Source organism: Coffea arabica, chromosome 11c (genome assembly GCF_036785885.1).
Source record: "Coffea arabica cultivar ET-39 chromosome 11c, Coffea Arabica ET-39 HiFi, whole genome shotgun sequence".
In the NCBI taxonomy this organism is placed as follows: domain Eukaryota; kingdom Viridiplantae; phylum Streptophyta; class Magnoliopsida; order Gentianales; family Rubiaceae; genus Coffea; species Coffea arabica.
In genome coordinates this window covers 23,126,784-23,154,287 of record NC_092330.1, presented here as the reverse complement: position 1 = coordinate 23,154,287, position 27,504 = coordinate 23,126,784, and the positions used below count along the sequence as shown (strand labels likewise).

Here is a 27,504-nt window from a genome sequence, read left to right as displayed (position 1 = left end):
CTAATACGGGTCGGAATACTATATTCCGTATCCGACCCGTTTTTTTGTTTGAAAAAACGGATCCGGATCCGGATAACGGAATTAAATCCCTACCCATACCCGCAAAAATTTTAGGGATCCGATCCGGATCCGGGTCTAGACCCGACCCGTTGACAGGCCTAGGGTCACCCATCCTAGTACTACTGTCGCCCAAGCACGCTTAACTTCGGAGTTCTGATGGGATCCGGTGCATTAGTGCTGGTATGATCGCACCCGCCATGTTCCTTTCGCTTTATTCTTTTAAACTGCCACGTCCTGTGAAGCAGTTTGGCTTTTCTGGACCCGAATTCATTCTAAGCATCAGTTCATGAATTTCCTCTCATCCTTTTATTTATTTACTTTTATATTTTTTTCTTGTTGCTTTGCACCTTTTTTTTCCCTCGTCGCACAACTCTCAATTATCCTGAAAGTGATCCTTCACGCTTGCGCTTATACATTTGCGCCGACAACTTTGACCGACGATCCGGGCTTCGATCCAGCCGTACCGTTCCTGACTTGTCTCGCGCCTTCAGATCCGCCTTCATGCTTCGATGAGAAGCAAAATAAAAAGCAATCGTTCCGACGGAGCTAAATTACTACAGCATAAAGAACGAAGGGGAAATTTGGATTTCGAAACAAAAAAGGGAGGGGTGCAACACGAGGATTTCCCAGGGGGTCACCTAGGGGTGTCAACGGGCCGGGTCCGGGCCGGAATTCATTATTCCGGACCCGGACCCGGATCCGACCCGTTTACCCGACGGGTCTTTTATTCTGTGTTCCGGATCCGGACCCGGCGAGTCTCGGATCCGGGTCGGGTCTACCCGAACAAATTTGCCAAAATTTATAATTTCTAACAAAAAGAGAAAAAGATATATTTGTAAACAAATTTCTAACTAATGCAAAGAAAAAACCAAATAAGAAAATAAATCAAATTGATTTTACTCAAATACATCATCCTAATCAAATTATATTGATAATATATTTTTTTTATAAATTATTAAATCATTTATATCCGGATCCGGGTCTAATACGGGTCGGAATACTATATTCCGTATTCGACCCGTTTTTTTGTTTGAAAAAACGGATCCGGATCCGGTTAACGGAATTAAATCCGTACCCATACCCGCAAAAATTTCAGGGATCCGATCCGGATCCGGGTCTAGACCCGACCCGTTGACAGGCCTAGGGTCACCCATCCTAGTACTACTGTCGCCCAAGCACGCTTAACTTCGGAGTTCTGATGGGATCCGGTGCATTAGTGCTGGTATGATCGCACCCGCCATGTTCCTTTCGCTTTATTCTTTTAAACTGCCACGTCCTGTGAAGCAGTTTGGCTTTTCTGGACCCGAATTCATTCTAAGCGTCAGTTCATGAATTTCCTCTCATCCTTTTATTTATTTACTTTTATATTTTTTTCTTGTTGCTTTGCACCTTTTTTTTCCCTCGTCGCACAACTCTCAATTATCCTGAAAGTGATCCTTCACGCTTGCGCTTATACATTTGCGCCGACAACTTTGACCGACGATCCGGGCTTCGATCCAGCCGTACCGTTCCTGACTTGTCTCGCGCCTTCAGATCCGCCTTCATGCTTCGATGAGAAGCAAAATAAAAAGCAATCGTTCCGACGGAGCTAAATTACTACAGCATAAAGAACGAAGGGGAAATTTGGATTTCGAAACAAAAAAGGGAGGGGTGCAACACGAGGATTTCCCAGGGGGTCACCTAGGGGTGTCAACGGGCCGGGTCCGGGCCGGAATTCATTATTCCGGATCCGACCGGTTTACCCGACGGGTCTTTTATTCTGTGTTCCGGATCCGGACCCGGCGAGTCTCGGATCCGGGTCGGGTCTACCCGAACAAATTTGCCAAAATTTATAATTTCTAACAAAAAAGAGAAAAAGATATATTTGTAAACAAATTTCTAGCTAATGCAAAGAAAAAACCAAATAAGAAAATAAATCAAATTGATTTTACTCAAATACATCATCCTAATCAAATTATATTGATAATATATATTTTTTATAAATTATTAAATCATTTATATCCGGATGCGGGTCTAATACGGGTCGGAATACTATATTCCGTATCCGACCCGTTTTTTTGTTTGAAAAAACGGATCCGGATCCGGATAACGGAATTAAATCCCTACCCATACCCGCAAAAATTTTAGGGATCCGATCCGGATCCGGGTCTAGACCCGACCCGTTGACAGGCCTAGGGTCACCCATCCTAGTACTACTGTCGCCCAAGCACGCTTAACTTCGGAGTTCTGATGGGATCCGGTGCATTAGTGCTGGTATGATCGCACCCGCCATGTTCCTTTCGCTTTATTCTTTTAAACTGCCACGTCCTGTGAAGCAGTTTGGCTTTTCTGGACCCGAATTCATTCTAAGCGTCAGTTCATGAATTTCCTCTCATCCTTTTATTTATTTACTTTTATATTTTTTTCTTGTTGCTTTGCACCTTTTTTTTCCCTCGTCGCACAACTCTCAATTATCCTGAAAGTGATCCTTCACGCTTGCGCTTATACATTTGCGCCGACAACTTTGACCGACGATCCGGGCTTCGATCCAGCCGTACCGTTCCTGACTTGTCTCGCGCCTTCAGATCCGCCTTCATGCTTCGATGAGAAGCAAAATAAAAAGCAATCGTTCCGACGGAGCTAAATTACTACAGCATAAAGAACGAAGGGGAAATTTGGATTTCGAAACAAAAAAGGGAGGGGTGCAACACGAGTATTTCCCAGGGGGTCACCTAGGGGTGTCAACGGGCCGGGTCCGGGCCGGAATTCATTATTCCGGACCCGGACCCGGATCCGACCCGTTTACCCGACGGGTCTTTTATTCTGTGTTCCGGATCCGGACCCGGCGAGTCTCGGATCCGGGTCGGGTCTACCCGAACAAATTTGCCAAAATTTATAATTTCTAACAAAAAGAGAAAAAGATATATTTGTAAACAAATTTCTAGCTAATGCAAAGAAAAAACCAAATAAGAAAATAAATCAAATTGATTTTACTCAAATACATCATCCTAATCAAATTATATTGATAATATATTTTTTTTATAAATTATTAAATCATTTATATCCGGATCCGGGTCTAATACGGGTCGGAATACTATATTCCGTATTCGACCCGTTTTTTTGTTTGAAAAAACGGATCCGGATCCGGTTAACGGAATTAAATCCGTATCCATACCCGCAAAAATTTCAGGGATCCGATCCGGATCCGGGTCTAGACCCGACCCGTTGACAGGCCTAGGGTCACCCATCCTAGTACTACTGTCGCCCAAGCACGCTTAACTTCGGAGTTCTGATGGGATCCGGTGCATTAGTGCTGGTATGATCGCACCCGCCATGTTCCTTTCGCTTTATTCTTTTAAACTGCCACGTCCTGTGAAGCAGTTTGGCTTTTCTGGACCCGAATTCATTCTAAGCATCAGTTCATGAATTTCCTCTCATCCTTTTATTTATTTACTTTTATATTTTTTTCTTGTTGCTTTGCACCTTTTTTTTCCCTCGTCGCACAACTCTCAATTATCCTGAAAGTGATCCTTCACGCTTGCGCTTATACATTTGCGCCGACAACTTTGACCGACGATCCGGGCTTCGATCCAGCCGTACCGTTCCTGACTTGTCTCGCGCCTTCAGATCCGCCTTCATGCTTCGATGAGAAGCAAAATAAAAAGCAATCGTTCCGACGGAGCTAAATTACTACAGCATAAAGAACGAAGGGGAAATTTGGATTTCGAAACAAAAAAGGGAGGGGTGCAACACGAGGATTTCCCAGGGGGTCACCTAGGGGTGTCAACGGGCCGGGTCCGGGCCGGAATTCATTATTCCGGATCCGACCGGTTTACCCGACGGGTCTTTTATTCTGTGTTCCGGATCCGGACCCGGCGAGTCTCGGATCCGGGTCGGGTCTACCCGAACAAATTTGCCAAAATTTATAATTTCTAACAAAAAAGAGAAAAAGATATATTTGTAAACAAATTTCTAGCTAATGCAAAGAAAAAACCAAATAAGAAAATAAATCAAATTGATTTTACTCAAATACATCATCCTAATCAAATTATATTGATAATATATATTTTTTATAAATTATTAAATCATTTATTTCCGGATCCGGGTCTAATACGGGTCGGAATACTATATTCCGTATCCGACCCGTTTTTTTGTTTGAAAAAACGGATCCGGATCCGGATAACGGAATTAAATCCCTACCCATACCCGCAAAAATTTCAGGGATCCGATCCGGATCCGGGTGTAGACCCGACCCGTTGACCGGCCTAGGGTCACCCATCCTAGTACTACTGTCGCCCAAGCACGCTTAACTTCGGAGTTCTGATGGGATCCGGTGCATTAGTGCTGGTATGATCGCACCCGCCATGTTTCTTTCGCTTTATTCTTTTAAACTGCCACGTCCTGTGAAGCAGTTTGGCTTTTCTGGACCCGAATTCATTCTAAGCGTCAGTTCATGAATTTCCTCTCATCCTTTTATTTATTTACTTTTATATTTTTTTCTTGTTGCTTTGCACCTTTTTTTTCCCTCGTCGCACAACTCTCAATTATCCTGAAAGTGATCCTTCACGCTTGCGCTTATACATTTGCGCCGACAACTTTGACCGACGATCCGGGCTTCGATCCAGCCGTACCGTTCCTGACTTGTCTCGCGCCTTCAGATCCGCGTTCATGCTTCGATAAAAAGCAAAATATAAAGCAATCGTTCCGACGGAGCTAAATTACTACAGCATAAAGAACGAAGGGGAAATTTGGATTTCGAAACAAAAAAGGGAGGGGTGCAACACGAGGATTTCCCAGGGGGTCACCTAGGGGTGTCAACGTGCCGGGTCCGGGCCGGAATTCATTATTCTGGACCCGGACCCGGATCCGACCCGTTTACCCGACGGGTCTTTTATTCGGTGTTCCGGATCCGGACCCGGCGAGTCTCGGATCCGGGTCGGGTCTACCCGAACAAATTTGCCAAAATTTATAATTTCTAACAAAAAAGAGAAAAAGATATATTTGTAAACTAATTTCTAACTAATGCAAAGAAAAAACCAAATAAGAAAATAAATCAAATTGATTTTACTCAAATACATCATCCTAATCAAATTATATTGATAATATATATTTTTTATAAATTATTAAATCATTTATATCCGGATGCGGGTCTAATACGGGTCGGAATACTATATTCCGTATCCGACCCGTTTTTTTGTTTGAAAAAACGGATCCGGATCCGGATAACGGAATTAAATCCCTACCCATACCCGCAAAAATTTTAGGGATCCGATCCGGATCCGGGTCTAGACCCGACCCGTTGACAGGCCTAGGGTCACCCATCCTAGTACTACTGTCGCCCAAGCACGCTTAACTTCGGAGTTCTGATGGGATCCGGTGCATTAGTGCTGGTATGATCGCACCCGCCATGTTCCTTTCGCTTTATTCTTTTAAACTGCCACGTCCTGTGAAGCAGTTTGGCTTTTCTGGACCCGAATTCATTCTAAGCATCAGTTCATGAATTTCCTCTCATCCTTTTATTTATTTACTTTTATATTTTTTTCTTGTTGCTTTGCACCTTTTTTTTCCCTCGTCGCACAACTCTCAATTATCCTGAAAGTGATCCTTCACGCTTGCGCTTATACATTTGCGCCGACAACTTTGACCGACGATCCGGGCTTCGATCCAGCCGTACCGTTCCTGACTTGTCTCGCGCCTTCAGATCCGCCTTCATGCTTCGATGAGAAGCAAAATAAAAAGCAATCGTTCCGACGGAGCTAAATTACTACAGCATAAAGAACGAAGGGGAAATTTGGATTTCGAAACAAAAAAGGGAGGGGTGCAACACGAGGATTTCCCAGGGGGTCACCTAGGGGTGTCAACGGGCCGGGTCCGGGCCGGAATTCATTATTCCGGACCCGGACCCGGATCCGACCCGTTTACCCGACGGGTCTTTTATTCTGTGTTCCGGATCCGGACCCGGCGAGTCTCGGATCCGGGTCGGGTCTACCCGAACAAATTTGCCAAAATTTATAATTTCTAACAAAAAGAGAAAAAGATATATTTGTAAACAAATTTCTAACTAATGCAAAGAAAAAACCAAATAAGAAAATAAATCAAATTGATTTTACTCAAATACATCATCCTAATCAAATTATATTGATAATATATTTTTTTTATAAATTATTAAATCATTTATATCCGGATCCGGGTCTAATACGGGTCGGAATACTATATTCCGTATTCGACCCGTTTTTTTGTTTGAAAAAACGGATCCGGATCCGGTTAACGGAATTAAATCCGTACCCATACCCGCAAAAATTTCAGGGATCCGATCCGGATCCGGGTCTAGACCCGACCCGTTGACAGGCCTAGGGTCACCCATCCTAGTACTACTGTCGCCCAAGCACGCTTAACTTCGGAGTTCTGATGGGATCCGGTGCATTAGTGCTGGTATGATCGCACCCGCCATGTTCCTTTCGCTTTATTCTTTTAAACTGCCACGTCCTGTGAAGCAGTTTGGCTTTTCTGGACCCGAATTCATTCTAAGCGTCAGTTCATGAATTTCCTCTCATCCTTTTATTTATTTACTTTTATATTTTTTTCTTGTTGCTTTGCACCTTTTTTTTCCCTCGTCGCACAACTCTCAATTATCCTGAAAGTGATCCTTCACGCTTGCGCTTATACATTTGCGCCGACAACTTTGACCGACGATCCGGGCTTCGATCCAGCCGTACCGTTCCTGACTTGTCTCGCGCCTTCAGATCCGCCTTCATGCTTCGATGAGAAGCAAAATAAAAAGCAATCGTTCCGACGGAGCTAAATTACTACAGCATAAAGAACGAAGGGGAAATTTGGATTTCGAAACAAAAAAGGGAGGGGTGCAACACGAGGATTTCCCAGGGGGTCACCTAGGGGTGTCAACGGGCCGGGTCCGGGCCGGAATTCATTATTCCGGATCCGACCGGTTTACCCGACGGGTCTTTTATTCTGTGTTCCGGATCCGGACCCGGCGAGTCTCGGATCCGGGTCGGGTCTACCCGAACAAATTTGCCAAAATTTATAATTTCTAACAAAAAAGAGAAAAAGATATATTTGTAAACAAATTTCTAGCTAATGCAAAGAAAAAACCAAATAAGAAAATAAATCAAATTGATTTTACTCAAATACATCATCCTAATCAAATTATATTGATAATATATATTTTTTATAAATTATTAAATCATTTATTTCCGGATCCGGGTCTAATACGGGTCGGAATACTATATTCCGTATCCGACCCGTTTTTTTGTTTGAAAAAACGGATCCGGATCCGGATAACGGAATTAAATCCCTACCCATACCCGCAAAAATTTCAGGGATCCGATCCGGATCCGGGTGTAGACCCGACCCGTTGACCGGCCTAGGGTCACCCATCCTAGTACTACTGTCGCCCAAGCACGCTTAACTTCGGAGTTCTGATGGGATCCGGTGCATTAGTGCTGGTATGATCGCACCCGCCATGTTTCTTTCGCTTTATTCTTTTAAACTGCCACGTCCTGTGAAGCAGTTTGGCTTTTCTGGACCCGAATTCATTCTAAGCGTCAGTTCATGAATTTCCTCTCATCCTTTTATTTATTTACTTTTATATTTTTTTCTTGTTGCTTTGCACCTTTTTTTTCCCTCGTCGCACAACTCTCAATTATCCTGAAAGTGATCCTTCACGCTTGCGCTTATACATTTGCGCCGACAACTTTGACCGACGATCCGGGCTTCGATCCAGCCGTACCGTTCCTGACTTGTCTCGCGCCTTCAGATCCGCGTTCATGCTTCGATAAAAAGCAAAATATAAAGCAATCGTTCCGACGGAGCTAAATTACTACAGCATAAAGAACGAAGGGGAAATTTGGATTTCGAAACAAAAAAGGGAGGGGTGCAACACGAGGATTTCCCAGGGGGTCACCTAGGGGTGTCAACGTGCCGGGTCCGGGCCGGAATTCATTATTCTGGACCCGGACCCGGATCCGACCCGTTTACCCGACGGGTCTTTTATTCGGTGTTCCGGATCCGGACCCGGCGAGTCTCGGATCCGGGTCGGGTCTACCCGAACAAATTTGCCAAAATTTATAATTTCTAACAAAAAAGAGAAAAAGATATATTTGTAAACTAATTTCTAACTAATGCAAAGAAAAAACCAAATAAGAAAATAAATCAAATTGATTTTACTCAAATACATCATCCTAATCAAATTATATTGATAATATATATTTTTTATAAATTATTAAATCATTTATATCCGGATGCGGGTCTAATACGGGTCGGAATACTATATTCCGTATCCGACCCGTTTTTTTGTTTGAAAAAACGGATCCGGATCCGGATAACGGAATTAAATCCCTACCCATACCCGCAAAAATTTTAGGGATCCGATCCGGATCCGGGTCTAGACCCGACCCGTTGACAGGCCTAGGGTCACCCATCCTAGTACTACTGTCGCCCAAGCACGCTTAACTTCGGAGTTCTGATGGGATCCGGTGCATTAGTGCTGGTATGATCGCACCCGCCATGTTCCTTTCGCTTTATTCTTTTAAACTGCCACGTCCTGTGAAGCAGTTTGGCTTTTCTGGACCCGAATTCATTCTAAGCATCAGTTCATGAATTTCCTCTCATCCTTTTATTTATTTACTTTTATATTTTTTTCTTGTTGCTTTGCACCTTTTTTTTCCCTCGTCGCACAACTCTCAATTATCCTGAAAGTGATCCTTCACGCTTGCGCTTATACATTTGCGCCGACAACTTTGACCGACGATCCGGGCTTCGATCCAGCCGTACCGTTCCTGACTTGTCTCGCGCCTTCAGATCCGCCTTCATGCTTCGATGAGAAGCAAAATAAAAAGCAATCGTTCCGACGGAGCTAAATTACTACAGCATAAAGAACGAAGGGGAAATTTGGATTTCGAAACAAAAAAGGGAGGGGTGCAACACGAGGATTTCCCAGGGGGTCACCTAGGGGTGTCAACGGGCCGGGTCCGGGCCGGAATTCATTATTCCGGACCCGGACCCGGATCCGACCCGTTTACCCGACGGGTCTTTTATTCTGTGTTCCGGATCCGGACCCGGCGAGTCTCGGATCCGGGTCGGGTCTACCCGAACAAATTTGCCAAAATTTATAATTTCTAACAAAAAGAGAAAAAGATATATTTGTAAACAAATTTCTAACTAATGCAAAGAAAAAACCAAATAAGAAAATAAATCAAATTGATTTTACTCAAATACATCATCCTAATCAAATTATATTGATAATATATTTTTTTTATAAATTATTAAATCATTTATATCCGGATCCGGGTCTAATACGGGTCGGAATACTATATTCCGTATTCGACCCGTTTTTTTGTTTGAAAAAACGGATCCGGATCCGGTTAACGGAATTAAATCCGTACCCATACCCGCAAAAATTTCAGGGATCCGATCCGGATCCGGGTCTAGACCCGACCCGTTGACAGGCCTAGGGTCACCCATCCTAGTACTACTGTCGCCCAAGCACGCTTAACTTCGGAGTTCTGATGGGATCCGGTGCATTAGTGCTGGTATGATCGCACCCGCCATGTTCCTTTCGCTTTATTCTTTTAAACTGCCACGTCCTGTGAAGCAGTTTGGCTTTTCTGGACCCGAATTCATTCTAAGCGTCAGTTCATGAATTTCCTCTCATCCTTTTATTTATTTACTTTTATATTTTTTTCTTGTTGCTTTGCACCTTTTTTTTCCCTCGTCGCACAACTCTCAATTATCCTGAAAGTGATCCTTCACGCTTGCGCTTATACATTTGCGCCGACAACTTTGACCGACGATCCGGGCTTCGATCCAGCCGTACCGTTCCTGACTTGTCTCGCGCCTTCAGATCCGCCTTCATGCTTCGATGAGAAGCAAAATAAAAAGCAATCGTTCCGACGGAGCTAAATTACTACAGCATAAAGAACGAAGGGGAAATTTGGATTTCGAAACAAAAAAGGGAGGGGTGCAACACGAGGATTTCCCAGGGGGTCACCTAGGGGTGTCAACGGGCCGGGTCCGGGCCGGAATTCATTATTCCGGATCCGACCGGTTTACCCGACGGGTCTTTTATTCTGTGTTCCGGATCCGGACCCGGCGAGTCTCGGATCCGGGTCGGGTCTACCCGAACAAATTTGCCAAAATTTATAATTTCTAACAAAAAAGAGAAAAAGATATATTTGTAAACAAATTTCTAGCTAATGCAAAGAAAAAACCAAATAAGAAAATAAATCAAATTGATTTTACTCAAATACATCATCCTAATCAAATTATATTGATAATATATATTTTTTATAAATTATTAAATCATTTATTTCCGGATCCGGGTCTAATACGGGTCGGAATACTATATTCCGTATCCGACCCGTTTTTTTGTTTGAAAAAACGGATCCGGATCCGGATAACGGAATTAAATCCCTACCCATACCCGCAAAAATTTCAGGGATCCGATCCGGATCCGGGTGTAGACCCGACCCGTTGACCGGCCTAGGGTCACCCATCCTAGTACTACTGTCGCCCAAGCACGCTTAACTTCGGAGTTCTGATGGGATCCGGTGCATTAGTGCTGGTATGATCGCACCCGCCATGTTTCTTTCGCTTTATTCTTTTAAACTGCCACGTCCTGTGAAGCAGTTTGGCTTTTCTGGACCCGAATTCATTCTAAGCGTCAGTTCATGAATTTCCTCTCATCCTTTTATTTATTTACTTTTATATTTTTTTCTTGTTGCTTTGCACCTTTTTTTTCCCTCGTCGCACAACTCTCAATTATCCTGAAAGTGATCCTTCACGCTTGCGCTTATACATTTGCGCCGACAACTTTGACCGACGATCCGGGCTTCGATCCAGCCGTACCGTTCCTGACTTGTCTCGCGCCTTCAGATCCGCGTTCATGCTTCGATAAAAAGCAAAATATAAAGCAATCGTTCCGACGGAGCTAAATTACTACAGCATAAAGAACGAAGGGGAAATTTGGATTTCGAAACAAAAAAGGGAGGGGTGCAACACGAGGATTTCCCAGGGGGTCACCTAGGGGTGTCAACGTGCCGGGTCCGGGCCGGAATTCATTATTCTGGACCCGGACCCGGATCCGACCCGTTTACCCGACGGGTCTTTTATTCGGTGTTCCGGATCCGGACCCGGCGAGTCTCGGATCCGGGTCGGGTCTACCCGAACAAATTTGCCAAAATTTATAATTTCTAACAAAAAAGAGAAAAAGATATATTTGTAAACTAATTTCTAACTAATGCAAAGAAAAAACCAAATAAGAAAATAAATCAAATTGATTTTACTCAAATACATCATCCTAATCAAATTATATTGATAATATATATTTTTTATAAATTATTAAATCATTTATATCCGGATGCGGGTCTAATACGGGTCGGAATACTATATTCCGTATCCGACCCGTTTTTTTGTTTGAAAAAACGGATCCGGATCCGGATAACGGAATTAAATCCCTACCCATACCCGCAAAAATTTTAGGGATCCGATCCGGATCCGGGTCTAGACCCGACCCGTTGACAGGCCTAGGGTCACCCATCCTAGTACTACTGTCGCCCAAGCACGCTTAACTTCGGAGTTCTGATGGGATCCGGTGCATTAGTGCTGGTATGATCGCACCCGCCATGTTCCTTTCGCTTTATTCTTTTAAACTGCCACGTCCTGTGAAGCAGTTTGGCTTTTCTGGACCCGAATTCATTCTAAGCATCAGTTCATGAATTTCCTCTCATCCTTTTATTTATTTACTTTTATATTTTTTTCTTGTTGCTTTGCACCTTTTTTTTCCCTCGTCGCACAACTCTCAATTATCCTGAAAGTGATCCTTCACGCTTGCGCTTATACATTTGCGCCGACAACTTTGACCGACGATCCGGGCTTCGATCCAGCCGTACCGTTCCTGACTTGTCTCGCGCCTTCAGATCCGCCTTCATGCTTCGATGAGAAGCAAAATAAAAAGCAATCGTTCCGACGGAGCTAAATTACTACAGCATAAAGAACGAAGGGGAAATTTGGATTTCGAAACAAAAAAGGGAGGGGTGCAACACGAGGATTTCCCAGGGGGTCACCTAGGGGTGTCAACGGGCCGGGTCCGGGCCGGAATTCATTATTCCGGACCCGGACCCGGATCCGACCCGTTTACCCGACGGGTCTTTTATTCTGTGTTCCGGATCCGGACCCGGCGAGTCTCGGATCCGGGTCGGGTCTACCCGAACAAATTTGCCAAAATTTATAATTTCTAACAAAAAGAGAAAAAGATATATTTGTAAACAAATTTCTAACTAATGCAAAGAAAAAACCAAATAAGAAAATAAATCAAATTGATTTTACTCAAATACATCATCCTAATCAAATTATATTGATAATATATTTTTTTTATAAATTATTAAATCATTTATATCCGGATCCGGGTCTAATACGGGTCGGAATACTATATTCCGTATTCGACCCGTTTTTTTGTTTGAAAAAACGGATCCGGATCCGGTTAACGGAATTAAATCCGTACCCATACCCGCAAAAATTTCAGGGATCCGATCCGGATCCGGGTCTAGACCCGACCCGTTGACAGGCCTAGGGTCACCCATCCTAGTACTACTGTCGCCCAAGCACGCTTAACTTCGGAGTTCTGATGGGATCCGGTGCATTAGTGCTGGTATGATCGCACCCGCCATGTTCCTTTCGCTTTATTCTTTTAAACTGCCACGTCCTGTGAAGCAGTTTGGCTTTTCTGGACCCGAATTCATTCTAAGCGTCAGTTCATGAATTTCCTCTCATCCTTTTATTTATTTACTTTTATATTTTTTTCTTGTTGCTTTGCACCTTTTTTTTCCCTCGTCGCACAACTCTCAATTATCCTGAAAGTGATCCTTCACGCTTGCGCTTATACATTTGCGCCGACAACTTTGACCGACGATCCGGGCTTCGATCCAGCCGTACCGTTCCTGACTTGTCTCGCGCCTTCAGATCCGCCTTCATGCTTCGATGAGAAGCAAAATAAAAAGCAATCGTTCCGACGGAGCTAAATTACTACAGCATAAAGAACGAAGGGGAAATTTGGATTTCGAAACAAAAAAGGGAGGGGTGCAACACGAGGATTTCCCAGGGGGTCACCTAGGGGTGTCAACGGGCCGGGTCCGGGCCGGAATTCATTATTCCGGATCCGACCGGTTTACCCGACGGGTCTTTTATTCTGTGTTCCGGATCCGGACCCGGCGAGTCTCGGATCCGGGTCGGGTCTACCCGAACAAATTTGCCAAAATTTATAATTTCTAACAAAAAAGAGAAAAAGATATATTTGTAAACAAATTTCTAGCTAATGCAAAGAAAAAACCAAATAAGAAAATAAATCAAATTGATTTTACTCAAATACATCATCCTAATCAAATTATATTGATAATATATATTTTTTATAAATTATTAAATCATTTATTTCCGGATCCGGGTCTAATACGGGTCGGAATACTATATTCCGTATCCGACCCGTTTTTTTGTTTGAAAAAACGGATCCGGATCCGGATAACGGAATTAAATCCCTACCCATACCCGCAAAAATTTCAGGGATCCGATCCGGATCCGGGTGTAGACCCGACCCGTTGACCGGCCTAGGGTCACCCATCCTAGTACTACTGTCGCCCAAGCACGCTTAACTTCGGAGTTCTGATGGGATCCGGTGCATTAGTGCTGGTATGATCGCACCCGCCATGTTTCTTTCGCTTTATTCTTTTAAACTGCCACGTCCTGTGAAGCAGTTTGGCTTTTCTGGACCCGAATTCATTCTAAGCGTCAGTTCATGAATTTCCTCTCATCCTTTTATTTATTTACTTTTATATTTTTTTCTTGTTGCTTTGCACCTTTTTTTTCCCTCGTCGCACAACTCTCAATTATCCTGAAAGTGATCCTTCACGCTTGCGCTTATACATTTGCGCCGACAACTTTGACCGACGATCCGGGCTTCGATCCAGCCGTACCGTTCCTGACTTGTCTCGCGCCTTCAGATCCGCCTTCATGCTTCGATGAGAAGCAAAATAAAAAGCAATCGTTCCGACGGAGCTAAATTACTACAGCATAAAGAACGAAGGGGAAATTTGGATTTCGAAACAAAAAAGGGAGGGGTGCAACACGAGGATTTCCCAGGGGGTCACCTAGGGGTGTCAACGGGCCGGGTCCGGGCCGGAATTCATTATTCCGGACCCGGACCCGGATCCGACCCGTTTACCCGACGGGTCTTTTATTCTGTGTTCCGGATCCGGACCCGGCGAGTCTCGGATCCGGGTCGGGTCTACCCGAACAAATTTGCCAAAATTTATAATTTCTAACAAAAAGAGAAAAAGATATATTTGTAAACAAATTTCTAACTAATGCAAAGAAAAAACCAAATAAGAAAATAAATCAAATTGATTTTACTCAAATACATCATCCTAATCAAATTATATTGATAATATATTTTTTTTATAAATTATTAAATCATTTATATCCGGATCCGGGTCTAATACGGGTCGGAATACTATATTCCGTATTCGACCCGTTTTTTTGTTTGAAAAAACGGATCCGGATCCGGTTAACGGAATTAAATCCGTACCCATACCCGCAAAAATTTCAGGGATCCGATCCGGATCCGGGTCTAGACCCGACCCGTTGACAGGCCTAGGGTCACCCATCCTAGTACTACTGTCGCCCAAGCACGCTTAACTTCGGAGTTCTGATGGGATCCGGTGCATTAGTGCTGGTATGATCGCACCCGCCATGTTCCTTTCGCTTTATTCTTTTAAACTGCCACGTCCTGTGAAGCAGTTTGGCTTTTCTGGACCCGAATTCATTCTAAGCGTCAGTTCATGAATTTCCTCTCATCCTTTTATTTATTTACTTTTATATTTTTTTCTTGTTGCTTTGCACCTTTTTTTTCCCTCGTCGCACAACTCTCAATTATCCTGAAAGTGATCCTTCACGCTTGCGCTTATACATTTGCGCCGACAACTTTGACCGACGATCCGGGCTTCGATCCAGCCGTACCGTTCCTGACTTGTCTCGCGCCTTCAGATCCGCCTTCATGCTTCGATGAGAAGCAAAATAAAAAGCAATCGTTCCGACGGAGCTAAATTACTACAGCATAAAGAACGAAGGGGAAATTTGGATTTCGAAACAAAAAAGGGAGGGGTGCAACACGAGGATTTCCCAGGGGGTCACCTAGGGGTGTCAACGGGCCGGGTCCGGGCCGGAATTCATTATTCCGGATCCGACCGGTTTACCCGACGGGTCTTTTATTCTGTGTTCCGGATCCGGACCCGGCGAGTCTCGGATCCGGGTCGGGTCTACCCGAACAAATTTGCCAAAATTTATAATTTCTAACAAAAAAGAGAAAAAGATATATTTGTAAACAAATTTCTAGCTAATGCAAAGAAAAAACCAAATAAGAAAATAAATCAAATTGATTTTACTCAAATACATCATCCTAATCAAATTATATTGATAATATATATTTTTTATAAATTATTAAATCATTTATTTCCGGATCCGGGTCTAATACGGGTCGGAATACTATATTCCGTATCCGACCCGTTTTTTTGTTTGAAAAAACGGATCCGGATCCGGATAACGGAATTAAATCCCTACCCATACCCGCAAAAATTTCAGGGATCCGATCCGGATCCGGGTGTAGACCCGACCCGTTGACCGGCCTAGGGTCACCCATCCTAGTACTACTGTCGCCCAAGCACGCTTAACTTCGGAGTTCTGATGGGATCCGGTGCATTAGTGCTGGTATGATCGCACCCGCCATGTTTCTTTCGCTTTATTCTTTTAAACTGCCACGTCCTGTGAAGCAGTTTGGCTTTTCTGGACCCGAATTCATTCTAAGCGTCAGTTCATGAATTTCCTCTCATCCTTTTATTTATTTACTTTTATATTTTTTTCTTGTTGCTTTGCACCTTTTTTTTCCCTCGTCGCACAACTCTCAATTATCCTGAAAGTGATCCTTCACGCTTGCGCTTATACATTTGCGCCGACAACTTTGACCGACGATCCGGGCTTCGATCCAGCCGTACCGTTCCTGACTTGTCTCGCGCCTTCAGATCCGCGTTCATGCTTCGATAAAAAGCAAAATATAAAGCAATCGTTCCGACGGAGCTAAATTACTACAGCATAAAGAACGAAGGGGAAATTTGGATTTCGAAACAAAAAAGGGAGGGGTGCAACACGAGGATTTCCCAGGGGGTCACCTAGGGGTGTCAACGTGCCGGGTCCGGGCCGGAATTCATTATTCTGGACCCGGACCCGGATCCGACCCGTTTACCCGACGGGTCTTTTATTCGGTGTTCCGGATCCGGACCCGGCGAGTCTCGGATCCGGGTCGGGTCTACCCGAACAAATTTGCCAAAATTTATAATTTCTAACAAAAAAGAGAAAAAGATATATTTGTAAACTAATTTCTAACTAATGCAAAGAAAAAACCAAATAAGAAAATAAATCAAATTGATTTTACTCAAATACATCATCCTAATCAAATTATATTGATAATATATATTTTTTATAAATTATTAAATCATTTATATCCGGATGCGGGTCTAATACGGGTCGGAATACTATATTCCGTATCCGACCCGTTTTTTTGTTTGAAAAAACGGATCCGGATCCGGATAACGGAATTAAATCCCTACCCATACCCGCAAAAATTTTAGGGATCCGATCCGGATCCGGGTCTAGACCCGACCCGTTGACAGGCCTAGGGTCACCCATCCTAGTACTACTGTCGCCCAAGCACGCTTAACTTCGGAGTTCTGATGGGATCCGGTGCATTAGTGCTGGTATGATCGCACCCGCCATGTTCCTTTCGCTTTATTCTTTTAAACTGCCACGTCCTGTGAAGCAGTTTGGCTTTTCTGGACCCGAATTCATTCTAAGCATCAGTTCATGAATTTCCTCTCATCCTTTTATTTATTTACTTTTATATTTTTTTCTTGTTGCTTTGCACCTTTTTTTTCCCTCGTCGCACAACTCTCAATTATCCTGAAAGTGATCCTTCACGCTTGCGCTTATACATTTGCGCCGACAACTTTGACCGACGATCCGGGCTTCGATCCAGCCGTACCGTTCCTGACTTGTCTCGCGCCTTCAGATCCGCCTTCATGCTTCGATGAGAAGCAAAATAAAAAGCAATCGTTCCGACGGAGCTAAATTACTACAGCATAAAGAACGAAGGGGAAATTTGGATTTCGAAACAAAAAAGGGAGGGGTGCAACACGAGGATTTCCCAGGGGGTCACCTAGGGGTGTCAACGGGCCGGGTCCGGGCCGGAATTCATTATTCCGGACCCGGACCCGGATCCGACCCGTTTACCCGACGGGTCTTTTATTCTGTGTTCCGGATCCGGACCCGGCGAGTCTCGGATCCGGGTCGGGTCTACCCGAACAAATTTGCCAAAATTTATAATTTCTAACAAAAAGAGAAAAAGATATATTTGTAAACAAATTTCTAACTAATGCAAAGAAAAAACCAAATAAGAAAATAAATCAAATTGATTTTACTCAAATACATCATCCTAATCAAATTATATTGATAATATATTTTTTTTATAAATTATTAAATCATTTATATCCGGATCCGGGTCTAATACGGGTCGGAATACTATATTCCGTATTCGACCCGTTTTTTTGTTTGAAAAAACGGATCCGGATCCGGTTAACGGAATTAAATCCGTACCCATACCCGCAAAAATTTCAGGGATCCGATCCGGATCCGGGTCTAGACCCGACCCGTTGACAGGCCTAGGGTCACCCATCCTAGTACTACTGTCGCCCAAGCACGCTTAACTTCGGAGTTCTGATGGGATCCGGTGCATTAGTGCTGGTATGATCGCACCCGCCATGTTCCTTTCGCTTTATTCTTTTAAACTGCCACGTCCTGTGAAGCAGTTTGGCTTTTCTGGACCCGAATTCATTCTAAGCGTCAGTTCATGAATTTCCTCTCATCCTTTTATTTATTTACTTTTATATTTTTTTCTTGTTGCTTTGCACCTTTTTTTTCCCTCGTCGCACAACTCTCAATTATCCTGAAAGTGATCCTTCACGCTTGCGCTTATACATTTGCGCCGACAACTTTGACCGACGATCCGGGCTTCGATCCAGCCGTACCGTTCCTGACTTGTCTCGCGCCTTCAGATCCGCCTTCATGCTTCGATGAGAAGCAAAATAAAAAGCAATCGTTCCGACGGAGCTAAATTACTACAGCATAAAGAACGAAGGGGAAATTTGGATTTCGAAACAAAAAAGGGAGGGGTGCAACACGAGGATTTCCCAGGGGGTCACCTAGGGGTGTCAACGGGCCGGGTCCGGGCCGGAATTCATTATTCCGGATCCGACCGGTTTACCCGACGGGTCTTTTATTCTGTGTTCCGGATCCGGACCCGGCGAGTCTCGGATCCGGGTCGGGTCTACCCGAACAAATTTGCCAAAATTTATAATTTCTAACAAAAAAGAGAAAAAGATATATTTGTAAACAAATTTCTAGCTAATGCAAAGAAAAAACCAAATAAGAAAATAAATCAAATTGATTTTACTCAAATACATCATCCTAATCAAATTATATTGATAATATATATTTTTTATAAATTATTAAATCATTTATTTCCGGATCCGGGTCTAATACGGGTCGGAATACTATATTCCGTATCCGACCCGTTTTTTTGTTTGAAAAAACGGATCCGGATCCGGATAACGGAATTAAATCCCTACCCATACCCGCAAAAATTTCAGGGATCCGATCCGGATCCGGGTGTAGACCCGACCCGTTGACCGGCCTAGGGTCACCCATCCTAGTACTACTGTCGCCCAAGCACGCTTAACTTCGGAGTTCTGATGGGATCCGGTGCATTAGTGCTGGTATGATCGCACCCGCCATGTTTCTTTCGCTTTATTCTTTTAAACTGCCACGTCCTGTGAAGCAGTTTGGCTTTTCTGGACCCGAATTCATTCTAAGCGTCAGTTCATGAATTTCCTCTCATCCTTTTATTTATTTACTTTTATATTTTTTTCTTGTTGCTTTGCACCTTTTTTTTCCCTCGTCGCACAACTCTCAATTATCCTGAAAGTGATCCTTCACGCTTGCGCTTATACATTTGCGCCGACAACTTTGACCGACGATCCGGGCTTCGATCCAGCCGTACCGTTCCTGACTTGTCTCGCGCCTTCAGATCCGCGTTCATGCTTCGATAAAAAGCAAAATATAAAGCAATCGTTCCGACGGAGCTAAATTACTACAGCATAAAGAACGAAGGGGAAATTTGGATTTCGAAACAAAAAAGGGAGGGGTGCAACACGAGGATTTCCCAGGGGGTCACCTAGGGGTGTCAACGTGCCGGGTCCGGGCCGGAATTCATTATTCTGGACCCGGACCCGGATCCGACCCGTTTACCCGACGGGTCTTTTATTCGGTGTTCCGGATCCGGACCCGGCGAGTCTCGGATCCGGGTCGGGTCTACCCGAACAAATTTGCCAAAATTTATAATTTCTAACAAAAAAGAGAAAAAGATATATTTGTAAACTAATTTCTAACTAATGCAAAGAAAAAACCAAATAAGAAAATAAATCAAATTGATTTTACTCAAATACATCATCCTAATCAAATTATATTGATAATATATATTTTTTATAAATTATTAAATCATTTATATCCGGATGCGGGTCTAATACGGGTCGGAATACTATATTCCGTATCCGACCCGTTTTTTTGTTTGAAAAAACGGATCCGGATCCGGATAACGGAATTAAATCCCTACCCATACCCGCAAAAATTTTAGGGATCCGATCCGGATCCGGGTCTAGACCCGACCCGTTGACAGGCCTAGGGTCACCCATCCTAGTACTACTGTCGCCCAAGCACGCTTAACTTCGGAGTTCTGATGGGATCCGGTGCATTAGTGCTGGTATGATCGCACCCGCCATGTTCCTTTCGCTTTATTCTTTTAAACTGCCACGTCCTGTGAAGCAGTTTGGCTTTTCTGGACCCGAATTCATTCTAAGCATCAGTTCATGAATTTCCTCTCATCCTTTTATTTATTTACTTTTATATTTTTTTCTTGTTGCTTTGCACCTTTTTTTTCCCTCGTCGCACAACTCTCAATTATCCTGAAAGTGATCCTTCACGCTTGCGCTTATACATTTGCGCCGACAACTTTGACCGACGATCCGGGCTTCGATCCAGCCGTACCGTTCCTGACTTGTCTCGCGCCTTCAGATCCGCCTTCATGCTTCGATGAGAAGCAAAATAAAAAGCAATCGTTCCGACGGAGCTAAATTACTACAGCATAAAGAACGAAGGGGAAATTTGGATTTCGAAACAAAAAAGGGAGGGGTGCAACACGAGGATTTCCCAGGGGGTCACCTAGGGGTGTCAACGGGCCGGGTCCGGGCCGGAATTCATTATTCCGGACCCGGACCCGGATCCGACCCGTTTACCCGACGGGTCTTTTATTCTGTGTTCCGGATCCGGACCCGGCGAGTCTCGGATCCGGGTCGGGTCTACCCGAACAAATTTGCCAAAATTTATAATTTCTAACAAAAAGAGAAAAAGATATATTTGTAAACAAATTTCTAACTAATGCAAAGAAAAAACCAAATAAGAAAATAAATCAAATTGATTTTACTCAAATACATCATCCTAATCAAATTATATTGATAATATATTTTTTTTATAAATTATTAAATCATTTATATCCGGATCCGGGTCTAATACGGGTCGGAATACTATATTCCGTATTCGACCCGTTTTTTTGTTTGAAAAAACGGATCCGGATCCGGTTAACGGAATTAAATCCGTACCCATACCCGCAAAAATTTCAGGGATCCGATCCGGATCCGGGTCTAGACCCGACCCGTTGACAGGCCTAGGGTCACCCATCCTAGTACTACTGTCGCCCAAGCACGCTTAACTTCGGAGTTCTGATGGGATCCGGTGCATTAGTGCTGGTATGATCGCACCCGCCATGTTCCTTTCGCTTTATTCTTTTAAACTGCCACGTCCTGTGAAGCAGTTTGGCTTTTCTGGACCCGAATTCATTCTAAGCGTCAGTTCATGAATTTCCTCTCATCCTTTTATTTATTTACTTTTATATTTTTTTCTTGTTGCTTTGCACCTTTTTTTTCCCTCGTCGCACAACTCTCAATTATCCTGAAAGTGATCCTTCACGCTTGCGCTTATACATTTGCGCCGACAACTTTGACCGACGATCCGGGCTTCGATCCAGCCGTACCGTTCCTGACTTGTCTCGCGCCTTCAGATCCGCCTTCATGCTTCGATGAGAAGCAAAATAAAAAGCAATCGTTCCGACGGAGCTAAATTACTACAGCATAAAGAACGAAGGGGAAATTTGGATTTCGAAACAAAAAAGGGAGGGGTGCAACACGAGGATTTCCCAGGGGGTCACCTAGGGGTGTCAACGGGCCGGGTCCGGGCCGGAATTCATTATTCCGGATCCGACCGGTTTACCCGACGGGTCTTTTATTCTGTGTTCCGGATCCGGACCCGGCGAGTCTCGGATCCGGGTCGGGTCTACCCGAACAAATTTGCCAAAATTTATAATTTCTAACAAAAAAGAGAAAAAGATATATTTGTAAACAAATTTCTAGCTAATGCAAAGAAAAAACCAAATAAGAAAATAAATCAAATTGATTTTACTCAAATACATCATCCTAATCAAATTATATTGATAATATATATTTTTTATAAATTATTAAATCATTTATTTCCGGATCCGGGTCTAATACGGGTCGGAATACTATATTCCGTATCCGACCCGTTTTTTTGTTTGAAAAAACGGATCCGGATCCGGATAACGGAATTAAATCCCTACCCATACCCGCAAAAATTTCAGGGATCCGATCCGGATCCGGGTGTAGACCCGACCCGTTGACCGGCCTAGGGTCACCCATCCTAGTACTACTGTCGCCCAAGCACGCTTAACTTCGGAGTTCTGATGGGATCCGGTGCATTAGTGCTGGTATGATCGCACCCGCCATGTTTCTTTCGCTTTATTCTTTTAAACTGCCACGTCCTGTGAAGCAGTTTGGCTTTTCTGGACCCGAATTCATTCTAAGCGTCAGTTCATGAATTTCCTCTCATCCTTTTATTTATTTACTTTTATATTTTTTTCTTGTTGCTTTGCACCTTTTTTTTCCCTCGTCGCACAACTCTCAATTATCCTGAAAGTGATCCTTCACGCTTGCGCTTATACATTTGCGCCGACAACTTTGACCGACGATCCGGGCTTCGATCCAGCCGTACCGTTCCTGACTTGTCTCGCGCCTTCAGATCCGCGTTCATGCTTCGATAAAAAGCAAAATATAAAGCAATCGTTCCGACGGAGCTAAATTACTACAGCATAAAGAACGAAGGGGAAATTTGGATTTCGAAACAAAAAAGGGAGGGGTGCAACACGAGGATTTCCCAGGGGGTCACCTAGGGGTGTCAACGTGCCGGGTCCGGGCCGGAATTCATTATTCTGGACCCGGACCCGGATCCGACCCGTTTACCCGACGGGTCTTTTATTCGGTGTTCCGGATCCGGACCCGGCGAGTCTCGGATCCGGGTCGGGTCTACCCGAACAAATTTGCCAAAATTTATAATTTCTAACAAAAAAGAGAAAAAGATATATTTGTAAACTAATTTCTAACTAATGCAAAGAAAAAACCAAATAAGAAAATAAATCAAATTGATTTTACTCAAATACATCATCCTAATCAAATTATATTGATAATATATATTTTTTATAAATTATTAAATCATTTATATCCGGATGCGGGTCTAATACGGGTCGGAATACTATATTCCGTATCCGACCCGTTTTTTTGTTTGAAAAAACGGATCCGGATCCGGATAACGGAATTAAATCCCTACCCATACCCGCAAAAATTTTAGGGATCCGATCCGGATCCGGGTCTAGACCCGACCCGTTGACAGGCCTAGGGTCACCCATCCTAGTACTACTGTCGCCCAAGCACGCTTAACTTCGGAGTTCTGATGGGATCCGGTGCATTAGTGCTGGTATGATCGCACCCGCCATGTTCCTTTCGCTTTATTCTTTTAAACTGCCACGTCCTGTGAAGCAGTTTGGCTTTTCTGGACCCGAATTCATTCTAAGCATCAGTTCATGAATTTCCTCTCATCCTTTTATTTATTTACTTTTATATTTTTTTCTTGTTGCTTTGCACCTTTTTTTTCCCTCGTCGCACAACTCTCAATTATCCTGAAAGTGATCCTTCACGCTTGCGCTTATACATTTGCGCCGACAACTTTGACCGACGATCCGGGCTTCGATCCAGCCGTACCGTTCCTGACTTGTCTCGCGCCTTCAGATCCGCCTTCATGCTTCGATGAGAAGCAAAATAAAAAGCAATCGTTCCGACGGAGCTAAATTACTACAGCATAAAGAACGAAGGGGAAATTTGGATTTCGAAACAAAAAAGGGAGGGGTGCAACACGAGGATTTCCCAGGGGGTCACCTAGGGGTGTCAACGGGCCGGGTCCGGGCCGGAATTCATTATTCCGGACCCGGACCCGGATCCGACCCGTTTACCCGACGGGTCTTTTATTCTGTGTTCCGGATCCGGACCCGGCGAGTCTCGGATCCGGGTCGGGTCTACCCGAACAAATTTGCCAAAATTTATAATTTCTAACAAAAAGAGAAAAAGATATATTTGTAAACAAATTTCTAACTAATGCAAAGAAAAAACCAAATAAGAAAATAAATCAAATTGATTTTACTCAAATACATCATCCTAATCAAATTATATTGATAATATATTTTTTTTATAAATTATTAAATCATTTATATCCGGATCCGGGTCTAATACGGGTCGGAATACTATATTCCGTATTCGACCCGTTTTTTTGTTTGAAAAAACGGATCCGGATCCGGTTAACGGAATTAAATCCGTACCCATACCCGCAAAAATTTCAGGGATCCGATCCGGATCCGGGTCTAGACCCGACCCGTTGACAGGCCTAGGGTCACCCATCCTAGTACTACTGTCGCCCAAGCACGCTTAACTTCGGAGTTCTGATGGGATCCGGTGCATTAGTGCTGGTATGATCGCACCCGCCATGTTCCTTTCGCTTTATTCTTTTAAACTGCCACGTCCTGTGAAGCAGTTTGGCTTTTCTGGACCCGAATTCATTCTAAGCGTCAGTTCATGAATTTCCTCTCATCCTTTTATTTATTTACTTTTATATTTTTTTCTTGTTGCTTTGCACCTTTTTTTTCCCTCGTCGCACAACTCTCAATTATCCTGAAAGTGATCCTTCACGCTTGCGCTTATACATTTGCGCCGACAACTTTGACCGACGATCCGGGCTTCGATCCAGCCGTACCGTTCCTGACTTGTCTCGCGCCTTCAGATCCGCCTTCATGCTTCGATGAGAAGCAAAATAAAAAGCAATCGTTCCGACGGAGCTAAATTACTACAGCATAAAGAACGAAGGGGAAATTTGGATTTCGAAACAAAAAAGGGAGGGGTGCAACACGAGGATTTCCCAGGGGGTCACCTAGGGGTGTCAACGGGCCGGGTCCGGGCCGGAATTCATTATTCCGGATCCGACCGGTTTACCCGACGGGTCTTTTATTCTGTGTTCCGGATCCGGACCCGGCGAGTCTCGGATCCGGGTCGGGTCTACCCGAACAAATTTGCCAAAATTTATAATTTCTAACAAAAAAGAGAAAAAGATATATTTGTAAACAAATTTCTAGCTAATGCAAAGAAAAAACCAAATAAGAAAATAAATCAAATTGATTTTACTCAAATACATCATCCTAATCAAATTATATTGATAATATATATTTTTTATAAATTATTAAATCATTTATATCCGGATGCGGGTCTAATACGGGTCGGAATACTATATTCCGTATCCGACCCGTTTTTTTGTTTGAAAAAACGGATCCGGATCCGGATAACGGAATTAAATCCCTACCCATACCCGCAAAAATTTTAGGGATCCGATCCGGATCCGGGTCTAGACCCGACCCGTTGACAGGCCTAGGGTCACCCATCCTAGTACTACTGTCGCCCAAGCACGCTTAACTTCGGAGTTCTGATGGGATCCGGTGCATTAGTGCTGGTATGATCGCACCCGCCATGTTCCTTTCGCTTTATTCTTTTAAACTGCCACGTCCTGTGAAGCAGTTTGGCTTTTCTGGACCCGAATTCATTCTAAGCGTCAGTTCATGAATTTCCTCTCATCCTTTTATTTATTTACTTTTATATTTTTTTCTTGTTGCTTTGCACCTTTTTTTTCCCTCGTCGCACAACTCTCAATTATCCTGAAAGTGATCCTTCACGCTTGCGCTTATACATTTGCGCCGACAACTTTGACCGACGATCCGGGCTTCGATCCAGCCGTACCGTTCCTGACTTGTCTCGCGCCTTCAGATCCGCCTTCATGCTTCGATGAGAAGCAAAATAAAAAGCAATCGTTCCGACGGAGCTAAATTACTACAGCATAAAGAACGAAGGGGAAATTTGGATTTCGAAACAAAAAAGGGAGGGGTGCAACACGAGTATTTCCCAGGGGGTCACCTAGGGGTGTCAACGGGCCGGGTCCGGGCCGGAATTCATTATTCCGGACCCGGACCCGGATCCGACCCGTTTACCCGACGGGTCTTTTATTCTGTGTTCCGGATCCGGACCCGGCGAGTCTCGGATCCGGGTCGGGTCTACCCGAACAAATTTGCCAAAATTTATAATTTCTAACAAAAAGAGAAAAAGATATATTTGTAAACAAATTTCTAGCTAATGCAAAGAAAAAACCAAATAAGAAAATAAATCAAATTGATTTTACTCAAATACATCATCCTAATCAAATTATATTGATAATATATTTTTTTTATAAATTATTAAATCATTTATATCCGGATCCGGGTCTAATACGGGTCGGAATACTATATTCCGTATTCGACCCGTTTTTTTGTTTGAAAAAACGGATCCGGATCCGGTTAACGGAATTAAATCCGTACCCATACCCGCAAAAATTTCAGGGATCCGATCCGGATCCGGGTCTAGACCCGACCCGTTGACAGGCCTAGGGTCACCCATCCTAGTACTACTGTCGCCCAAGCACGCTTAACTTCGGAGTTCTGATGGGATCCGGTGCATTAGTGCTGGTATGATCGCACCCGCCATGTTCCTTTCGCTTTATTCTTTTAAACTGCCACGTCCTGTGAAGCAGTTTGGCTTTTCTGGACCCGAATTCATTCTAAGCGTCAGTTCATGAATTTCCTCTCATCCTTTTATTTATTTACTTTTATATTTTTTTCTTGTTGCTTTGCACCTTTTTTTTCCCTCGTCGCACAACTCTCAATTATCCTGAAAGTGATCCTTCACGCTTGCGCTTATACATTTGCGCCGACAACTTTGACCGACGATCCGGGCTTCGATCCAGCCGTACCGTTCCTGACTTGTCTCGCGCCTTCAGATCCGCCTTCATGCTTCGATGAGAAGCAAAATAAAAAGCAATCGTTCCGACGGAGCTAAATTACTACAGCATAAAGAACGAAGGGGAAATTTGGATTTCGAAACAAAAAAGGGAGGGGTGCAACACGAGGATTTCCCAGGGGGTCACCTAGGGGTGTCAACGGGCCGGGTCCGGGCCGGAATTCATTATTCCGGATCCGACCGGTTTACCCGACGGGTCTTTTATTCTGTGTTCCGGATCCGGACCCGGCGAGTCTCGGATCCGGGTCGGGTCTACCCGAACAAATTTGCCAAAATTTATAATTTCTAACAAAAAAGAGAAAAAGATATATTTGTAAACAAATTTCTAGCTAATGCAAAGAAAAAACCAAATAAGAAAATAAATCAAATTGATTTTACTCAAATACATCATCCTAATCAAATTATATTGATAATATATATTTTTTATAAATTATTAAATCATTTATTTCCGGATCCGGGTCTAATACGGGTCGGAATACTATATTCCGTATCCGACCCGTTTTTTTGTTTGAAAAAACGGATCCGGATCCGGATAACGGAATTAAATCCCTACCCATACCCGCAAAAATTTCAGGGATCCGATCCGGATCCGGGTGTAGACCCGACCCGTTGACCGGCCTAGGGTCACCCATCCTAGTACTACTGTCGCCCAAGCACGCTTAACTTCGGAGTTCTGATGGGATCCGGTGCATTAGTGCTGGTATGATCGCACCCGCCATGTTTCTTTCGCTTTATTCTTTTAAACTGCCACGTCCTGTGAAGCAGTTTGGCTTTTCTGGACCCGAATTCATTCTAAGCGTCAGTTCATGAATTTCCTCTCATCCTTTTATTTATTTACTTTTATATTTTTTTCTTGTTGCTTTGCACCTTTTTTTTCCCTCGTCGCACAACTCTCAATTATCCTGAAAGTGATCCTTCACGCTTGCGCTTATACATTTGCGCCGACAACTTTGACCGACGATCCGGGCTTCGATCC

The 27,504-nt window shown here is 43.6% G+C and overlaps 27 pseudogenes; all 27 read right to left on the bottom strand.

Annotated features, from left to right (window-relative positions):
- Positions 1-136: 136 nt before the first annotated feature.
- On the bottom strand, positions 137-254 carry LOC140019129 (5S ribosomal RNA; annotated as a pseudogene).
- A 924-nt stretch (positions 255-1,178) lies between these two features.
- On the bottom strand, positions 1,179-1,296 carry LOC140019128 (5S ribosomal RNA; annotated as a pseudogene).
- Positions 1,297-2,209: 913 nt separating this feature from the next.
- LOC140019127 (5S ribosomal RNA) lies at positions 2,210-2,327 on the bottom strand (annotated as a pseudogene).
- A 924-nt stretch (positions 2,328-3,251) lies between these two features.
- Positions 3,252-3,369, bottom strand: LOC140019126 (5S ribosomal RNA; annotated as a pseudogene).
- Positions 3,370-4,282: 913 nt separating this feature from the next.
- On the bottom strand, positions 4,283-4,400 carry LOC140018393 (5S ribosomal RNA; annotated as a pseudogene).
- Positions 4,401-5,325: 925 nt separating this feature from the next.
- Positions 5,326-5,443, bottom strand: LOC140019125 (5S ribosomal RNA; annotated as a pseudogene).
- Positions 5,444-6,367: 924 nt separating this feature from the next.
- On the bottom strand, positions 6,368-6,485 carry LOC140019124 (5S ribosomal RNA; annotated as a pseudogene).
- Positions 6,486-7,398: 913 nt separating this feature from the next.
- On the bottom strand, positions 7,399-7,516 carry LOC140018392 (5S ribosomal RNA; annotated as a pseudogene).
- A 925-nt stretch (positions 7,517-8,441) lies between these two features.
- On the bottom strand, positions 8,442-8,559 carry LOC140019123 (5S ribosomal RNA; annotated as a pseudogene).
- Positions 8,560-9,483: 924 nt separating this feature from the next.
- On the bottom strand, positions 9,484-9,601 carry LOC140019122 (5S ribosomal RNA; annotated as a pseudogene).
- Positions 9,602-10,514: 913 nt separating this feature from the next.
- On the bottom strand, positions 10,515-10,632 carry LOC140018391 (5S ribosomal RNA; annotated as a pseudogene).
- A 925-nt stretch (positions 10,633-11,557) lies between these two features.
- LOC140019121 (5S ribosomal RNA) lies at positions 11,558-11,675 on the bottom strand (annotated as a pseudogene).
- Positions 11,676-12,599: 924 nt separating this feature from the next.
- LOC140019119 (5S ribosomal RNA) lies at positions 12,600-12,717 on the bottom strand (annotated as a pseudogene).
- Positions 12,718-13,630: 913 nt separating this feature from the next.
- Positions 13,631-13,748, bottom strand: LOC140018390 (5S ribosomal RNA; annotated as a pseudogene).
- A 924-nt stretch (positions 13,749-14,672) lies between these two features.
- On the bottom strand, positions 14,673-14,790 carry LOC140019118 (5S ribosomal RNA; annotated as a pseudogene).
- Positions 14,791-15,703: 913 nt separating this feature from the next.
- Positions 15,704-15,821, bottom strand: LOC140018389 (5S ribosomal RNA; annotated as a pseudogene).
- A 925-nt stretch (positions 15,822-16,746) lies between these two features.
- LOC140019117 (5S ribosomal RNA) lies at positions 16,747-16,864 on the bottom strand (annotated as a pseudogene).
- A 924-nt stretch (positions 16,865-17,788) lies between these two features.
- LOC140019116 (5S ribosomal RNA) lies at positions 17,789-17,906 on the bottom strand (annotated as a pseudogene).
- Positions 17,907-18,819: 913 nt separating this feature from the next.
- Positions 18,820-18,937, bottom strand: LOC140018388 (5S ribosomal RNA; annotated as a pseudogene).
- A 925-nt stretch (positions 18,938-19,862) lies between these two features.
- LOC140019115 (5S ribosomal RNA) lies at positions 19,863-19,980 on the bottom strand (annotated as a pseudogene).
- A 924-nt stretch (positions 19,981-20,904) lies between these two features.
- On the bottom strand, positions 20,905-21,022 carry LOC140019114 (5S ribosomal RNA; annotated as a pseudogene).
- Positions 21,023-21,935: 913 nt separating this feature from the next.
- Positions 21,936-22,053, bottom strand: LOC140018387 (5S ribosomal RNA; annotated as a pseudogene).
- Positions 22,054-22,978: 925 nt separating this feature from the next.
- LOC140019113 (5S ribosomal RNA) lies at positions 22,979-23,096 on the bottom strand (annotated as a pseudogene).
- Positions 23,097-24,020: 924 nt separating this feature from the next.
- Positions 24,021-24,138, bottom strand: LOC140019112 (5S ribosomal RNA; annotated as a pseudogene).
- Positions 24,139-25,051: 913 nt separating this feature from the next.
- On the bottom strand, positions 25,052-25,169 carry LOC140019111 (5S ribosomal RNA; annotated as a pseudogene).
- A 924-nt stretch (positions 25,170-26,093) lies between these two features.
- Positions 26,094-26,211, bottom strand: LOC140019110 (5S ribosomal RNA; annotated as a pseudogene).
- A 913-nt stretch (positions 26,212-27,124) lies between these two features.
- Positions 27,125-27,242, bottom strand: LOC140018386 (5S ribosomal RNA; annotated as a pseudogene).
- Positions 27,243-27,504: the final 262 nt, after the last annotated feature.